Consider the following 7,731-nt stretch of genomic DNA (forward strand, 5'->3'; position numbering starts at 1 on the left):
TGTTTCTGTAATGGTTAGCCCACCAGATAGCAGATTTTTAATGGTCAAATTTAATCATTGATTTTATTGCCTCGTTATCAGTCCGCTCTCAGCCCTTGGTAGTTTTTTTCATTTCCCGTGTAACTTCTTCTTGATGTTAACTTGGTATCGCTACATCTATCACCACAGCCGTCTTCCTCTGCTCATCTACAACTACTATGTCCGGTTGGTTGACTTCACTTTGACTGAGCTAAAATCCTTCTAGATACAAGACATTCTCAACCACCCTATCCCATTTTGACCTCAGGACTTACCATGTAAGCCTCTTGATTATGCCGCTCCACGTATGCCCTGCTAGCTAGCATCTTTCACCCTGCTGGTATGTGCTGGATTGTTTCACGGGGATCTTTGAACAGTCTGCACCTGAGGTTTTGCCTGGATCTTGTGCTTAGAGCTTGTTACTGTGCTGCCATGATTAGTGCCTCTGTGCTGTCTTTAAGTCCAGCTTTATCCAGTCATTGGTAGGATTTCTCAACGTCAGCTACTTCTTCTATTTGTCAGTGGTACATGCCTTGCAGGGACCTGTTCTTCCTTGATGGTTCCTGTTCTTACTCCTCTTTTTTCTCAGGTTTCTGCTGCCTGAGGTATTTACTAAGCACACTATCAGCCATGGCCACTTTCCTAATGTACTCATAGATCGTTGTTGTTTTATCCTGGATAGTGGTTCTGATACTCACTAGACCTTCCTTCCTCTTAACATACAGTCTCAGGGCCCTGGACTTGAGGTGAAACCCTCCATGCATGGAAAGGAGCTTCCTTAACTTCATTAATGGACATTTGTGGTTTGATTTCTTTGTGCAGTTTATATATACATATCAGGGAAGTAAACGTGTGAAACTGAACATACTGCACGTTGGGGTTGCACTGAAGTCACTGACAGTTCAGCAGTGTCACAGATTTTTGGGAAGATGCTGTGTTTCAGTGTTTCTGTGTGGAGCACTCTGAAAAGACGGGGAGAAGCTTAACCGAATGGCGCCGAGGGTGTGTAGAGATCTCTTGTAGAGATTTGCGAGCGATGCATGGGTCTGTGCCGGCGATGTTTTGTGCTATTTCATGACACACTGGAGGGCCTTTTTGTGAGCTTTGGTGTTGCTACTGTACCAGGTTGTCACACAGATCGCTTTATTGTGCATCTGTAAATGCTGACAAGCAGTTTTAGGCGAAGTTGGCTCTCCTTAACCTCCTTAAGAAATGAAAGCACTGTTGTGCCTTACCCATGACTGCTGAGGTATTGTCATTCCAGGCAAGATGAAACCTAAAGCTGAAGACTCCATGAGCTCTGTGTGTGGGGTTTTTTGCAACCCTACATCTATATCTCTTTGGTCTTTGTGATGTTTAAGACCAAGTTATTATTAATTCATGATGATGTCCCTGTATGCATGCCTATTGTTAGCAGTTATAAGTGCGATGACTATCGTATCGTCTGCAAACTTGTTGCAAATACAACAAGAGCTAAAATTTGGGGTCTGAGCATGCAATTTGGTAAATCTACAAAATGCAATCTGAATTCAATTCTTATACAAGAAACGTTACCCACAACTTCACAGTTTATATGTTCAGAATAATTTACTCCTCAGCATACATGCGTGTAAATAACAACCTATTCCCTGGACAGTCAGTGAGGCACAGCCGATGCCCTGCAGCAATATTTTATTCTGGACATAAATAGTGAGCAGTGTTTGCACCTGTAAAAACACTCGCATTGGGGAGTTATCAGTGCCAAAGGTGCTTGCAGAACAAGAGTTTTGTGACATAGAGAAAGACTAAACATTTATAATTCAACACTAACATCAGTTGTAATCAGTCATTGCTCTACTGCACTCTCTAGTCTCCTGTATAAGCTGGCACCGCGCGTGTCTTTCGGTGGTGGATGATATCAGATGTAGGGCCTCAGGATTTACTGAGCCGAGTCCCCTGCCGCTGTTATCCTCCTCTCACAGCACGTCGTGGTTCTGGATGCTGTAACCTCCTTCTGCCTGTGTACCGCTGCAGCATGCAGCCAGCGTGCATTGCCATGGAAACTGGGTCACACAGATTATATGTTTTGGTCTGTGCTGATGTCAGTCATGCAGACGGAAAACTGGAAGAAGTCAAAGGGAGAGAAAGCAGGAGGAGCATCCTTTTCATTTTTGCCAGCACACGATTTGTGTCGTCACTGACAGCGGTTTATGTGAGAAGGTTAGGAACCCGGAGCAGGACATTTTTAGCCCAGCTATTTTTAAAGGTTTTATTGAAGCTCAAAAAAAGCAAAAATAATGTGCTTTAGTGATTTTTATTGGGGATTTTCTTAATTTTGCTCAAGAATCTGTAAAAGCACCTCCCTGTACACCAATCATCCTTTAATATTAAACATTAAAAACACTGACAGATGAAGTGAATAACACTGATCATCTTTTTCAAAGTCCTAAACTAACCTTTCCACAATGCCTGCTGTTTGAGTACGAGATAACATGAGCATGATAGGTCCCCTTATGAAGTACTATCTGATAAAGTAGTATTTTTACCTGCCAGTGGGTGGTGCTTGCATAGAGCCAGACTTGAATTAATGAGTGCAGCGGCATTCAAAAGAGTTGGGACTTCACCACCAACTTTGCAGATCAATATCTCCCATAGCATTACCAGTGATTGTTGCTGTGGTTTTTCTTGGTGCAATCTATCCTTTTTAAAAAAAGTAAAGAATGTAGCTGACCCAAAAATCTACAAGACAAAGCAGAGCTCTGTTTTAACTTGTTAATACAAAAGCTGATTCTGTTCTCTCTGCAAGCTCTTAGTGCAGCATTTCGTTCAAGGGAGAGTGCACGATAATGAAGTTAAACATCAAATTACTTAGGAGCAGAGTGGCTGTGAGAGAATGAAATGTTCAGAGCAATCAAAATGTATGAGGTTCCAGACAAAAGCTCATTTAAAATACTGTATGCACACTCATTGTACTGAGCTTTTCTGCAAACTCAAGTTTACATTTAGGTCAAAGACGCTGTTTAGGATTAGAATGTTTTTAGCGTTATTTATAATTGATCATCTCCTGATTCTGCTCTGATTCGGTCTTTTTGACCCAGCTCTGCATCGAGTAACCTTTTCTCTTATATGCAATAGGTTCAGCATATCCTTAACAACTCACTTCAGTATGGCTTCTCTGACTCATTGATCCATATCGGACTCCTTTCACAATGTTTGACTGCCTCTCCTAGAGTAAACGTGGATGCATTGACATCTGAGATCAACAGTGGACTGACTGGCTTCCACAGATAGGGAAAAACTCCTGTGTAGATCCAAATCTGGCCACAGCTGTTACGAGGTACAGTTCACATTTAGTGTTTTTGATTTCTCTTGGGGGACTAAAACATGTTTGTCCTACAGCGCCCACTGTAGCTAGGAATTAGGATGGGCACGCAAGCAGAACTCACTTGACTACAATTCACAATATACTGACATCTAGCAGTAAGCTTTTTTTCCACATAGGATATTTTATTTAAACTCTTCATTTAAAGTTTGAATTTGTGGGCATTCCCTTCTCGAGTCTTCATGTAAGGTTAGAATGTATAGGAGTATTTTATTGGTCTTCTAATTCTTACAGGTTATTCTGGTCCTTGAAAATGAAAAGATCCCTGGGGCCTATTTTAATAACTATTGTAATAACTTTCAGCCAATTTATCTTTCTATAATGAGGAAAGCTGCTGTTAGCAGGCATTGTACCTAACTGTTTGGGTTGGTAGTTTGTTATCATCAGAGGATTGTGGGGGGCGGGTCAGAGGATTGTGGGGGGCGGGTCGGCATTTGGATGTAAGCAGTTCTAGGTGAGAGTCCTTGATACCGGCTTAAGTTAGTCTCTGCATAGCCTAACCTAGGGTAATAATCGTAGCATCAGAAACGCTGACCTCGGTCCTGACTTCCTGTACAGGGGTAACTGGGATCCATTGCTATTTCTCATCCTTGAACATCAATAACTGCTAATAATTCAAACTTCATACACGAGTTTGTGCTTTCAGCTGGTCCAAACTGCCAAAGCAGGTGGTGATGGACGCAGCCGTTACTGTTACAAGTGGTGACAGTATAGTAGTGCCAAGGAATGCAGGTAGGGAAGAACTGGCAAAACTGTGTGTAAATAATCCAAGCTTTCATTTTTTTTCTAAAATGTTGGGTTACTTTGGATTCTCACTGCTGGATTGCACTTTTTATTCTCTGGGTTTTTGCACTCGTGGCTCATGTCTCCTTTACCAGCTGATGAATGGTGCTGAGGAGGGCTATGAAGCCGGTTGAAAGGTTCTCAATGGCAGGGTAAATGATTAGGCTGTGCTCAGCCACAATATTCACATTACTTCAGAGACTGCAGGGCTGGGCACTGATCAATACTCTATTACTTTTCCACCTGAGCCAATCCCTGGATGGCAGGCCACCACAGGGAGCCCTCGCCGCTGCTCAGACTCCACCAATCAATGTTGTTGCGGACAGGGAGAAGAAACGTGATTAGATATCTTAACTCAGACACAGTTTCACAGAACAACATCAAAACATTGCCTCACAAAGTTCTGCCGACTTGCACGTACAGAGAGATTTCAGACAGGAAGCGCTGGTGCTGGTCAGTGTAAGGTGAGAGGATCCTGCTGGTAGAGACTGCAGGCCTCTGGGGAGCACTGCAGTGGCCTCTGCTTCAGATTAAAAGTTTGCTTTTGCAGCATACAGCTTTGCAGAGTCAGCAAATGACTGACCTTATTGTGTCCTGTGTGTGTGCACACGCTTGCAAGCTTTAGCTTCACACACTTGTGTGTATCTGTATGCTGTGATCTGCCTTTATATACATGCACATGAGCCGTGAAGGCTGATAATAGCACTAATCTTTATGATTAAAGTCAAATGGTGTGCTTGAGGCCGTCCCAGCCCACATTGGATGGACTATCAGAGGGCTGATTCAGTCATACTTAAAATCACCCCTAGGGCACACGCTTTAAGTCTCTGTTCAGCTGCCATGTTTAGACTGTAAAACAGTATGCAGACTACCGGGATTTGCCTCAGGTTTAGAGTCTCTTCTTGGTGGCTGGGTATGTGTATCACCAAAAGACCTGCATGTAAATATTTTAACTTCCAAATGAGCTGCAGAACTCCAGACGTGCTATGACATTAACATCAGCACAGAAACTGTGTGCCGGGAGCGTCATGGCATGGGTTTCCTGTAGGTGTAATGTGTAGGTGGTCCACATAGTGTGGCTCACAGAAAAGTCTACATATTCAAAAAAAATCATACCTTGTGACTATAAACAAGATCAATAGAACTTAACCTGGTAATATATTAAATATTAATCTATTACAGGGATACTCAATTAGAATTTAAGAAGGTCCAGAGAAAATTTTCTCAAACAAAGGTCCAAAACATCACAAAGTTCCACACTTACTATAATTCAATATATGATAAACATGATCTTCAGGCATTCAGTTGGCACTGCATTAAAAACAGGCATGATTCTGTCGTGGAAATCACTGCATGAAATGAGGAACACTTCCACTGTCTGTGAACACAGTTCACCATGCTGTCCACAAATGCAGGTTAAAGCTCTATCATGCGAAGAAGAAGCCAGATGTGAACATGATCTAGAAACACCACCATCTTCTCTGGGCTCACTTAAAATGGACTGAAGCAAAGTGGGAAACTAAATACGGTCAAGGAAAACTAACAATGATTAAAGTCAGGTCTGGCGAGCAGATGCACACAAGTTACTGTGAACTAAAAAGCATCAGTCACATCTTTCCTAAATGTGGATTCTGCAGAATTGGTAACGCAGGTGTAAAACGAGTGTAACCGTTTTCTAAATTTTGCCTATCTAAAAGCTCAACCTGCACCATGCTCTCTCCCTCCTGGCCCCTCTTTTACTTTTCTAACCCTAGTTGAGTGCTGCCAGTGTGTAAAGATAAAGAGCTGCTAAGTGGTCCCATGCTTGCTGCTGCCTGTTGAGTAATGGCCGAGGTGCTCATCGACCCTCTGGTCCCATAAAGCAGAGAGCAGAGAACAGACAGGCTTCACACCCAGAACACTGCAAGCACAGCTCTGCAGTAAAAATGAAGCTGGCTCATATTTTGTATCAGGTTAAATTAAAGCTTGGAGTTAGTGCATTAGATGATTTTATACAAAACAAACTCTTCTTTGAATTTCCATGAAACACGTGTTTCTGTTTTATTCTGTCTTAGGTTTTTTGTTATTGTGCTCCATTATTTTATTTCTTCTATTTACTTGAGCTTGTTTCCTTGTGTAATCATTTTTTAACTGTTTTGTTTTGCCATATTATATAGAACGCCAGGTTAGAATCAGAAAATGTTTAGAATAATATGAAGTAAGAGAAAATTGTAAAATCTATGGTGCATAGTATCATTAAAAGATAAAGAGAGTCCCACTTAAATTAGGCTGATAAGCCAAAAACCTGCATTCAACAGCTCAGTGCTGCACTGATATTACCATTTCTTTGCCAGCTGGTTATCATATTGTTACAAAAATGTTACTCTGCTATTACTAACGTATTTGTTTCCATATCGTTATCTTCAGGCATTGTCATGATAATTAAGTAGTAATAGCTTCTTATTTCCATATTATTACCCCACTATCACTACATTATTATTGAGCTGCAATAGAAAGAGTGTCAGGGAACTTAGTTTGCTGCTGTAAAAGTTACAACTACCATGCAAAGAAAAAACATGGATCAGCAGGATTCAGGAGGGCCTCCATCTTCTTGTGAAAATTGATGGAATTAAAATCCCAGTAAAAAAAGAAAACAAAACAACACCGTTTGATCCACAGTCTCCCTGGACAGTCTCTGATTGTCAGCAGCTTCATTTTTCAACATGAAAATAATCTTAAACACTGTTGAAGAAGTGTGAGATCATGTTTACAGAGAACAGAACAAAAGGCGGCCAGCATCCAAAGATCTTTGAATGCCCTTCAGGAACCCTGGAGAACTATTCCTGAAGACTACTTAACGAAATTCTTGTCTTAAATCTTGTCTTAAAGAGTTCAAACTGTGCTGAAGAATAAAGGTGATCATACTACACATTAACTCTCAAGCATGCTAGAATTTGACACTGTTGTTGCCTTATATAAAGTGTTTCCTATGTGTTGGCATCCATTTCAGTAAATTCCCAAACGCTTACAGAGAGTCTTTAAAAGCAGAGGTGAGGCAACACTGTGGTAAACATGCCCATCTCATGTTGCTGTCATCATCAGGTAGAGCTGGTGTTCTAGTACTTGAAAGCTCAGTGGTTTCAGCCCCAACTCCTCTTGTCCACATGTCAAAGTGTCCTTGGATAACATACTGAACTCCAAACTGTGTGAGTGTTGAGTGAGAGTGGAAAAGCTCCATAAATGCCACTCAATTCACCATTTACACAGCGACCCAGATTTGTTGGAAACGGGATTGCATTTGATTTTTAAAAGGTGCAGATAACCTTGTGTAGCCAGCGTGTATGGACGAGAGTAAAAGTGTCCACTGACAGCACACAGCCTCTTGTAATCGCCCCACAGAAGATGTGGCTGTGCGTGCCGATAGATGTGCAGAGTCCAGTTTACATGCAGGAGAAAAAGCGTGAGCAGCTCATTGAACGTGTTGTTAGCGGTAATAGGCTGTCTGTACACACTGTGCCAGAAAATGGACTTCGACACAGCAGCCGCAGCAAATGTGATTTCACAAATGCACACAGCCCACCCGTGCCCCC

General features: G+C 41.8%; 1 protein-coding gene across 5 annotated transcripts in view; it reads left to right on the forward strand.

The window, feature by feature from the left end:
- Window positions 1–7,731, forward strand: part of capn5b (calpain 5b) — a 53,212-nt gene that overhangs the window by 14,869 nt on the left and 30,612 nt on the right. The window lies entirely within an intron of this gene.

This window comes from Pundamilia nyererei, unplaced genomic scaffold (genome assembly GCF_000239375.1).
Source record: "Pundamilia nyererei isolate P.nyererei 1_Seehausen unplaced genomic scaffold, PunNye1.0 scaffold00015, whole genome shotgun sequence".
NCBI lineage: Eukaryota > Metazoa > Chordata > Actinopteri > Cichliformes > Cichlidae > Pundamilia > Pundamilia nyererei.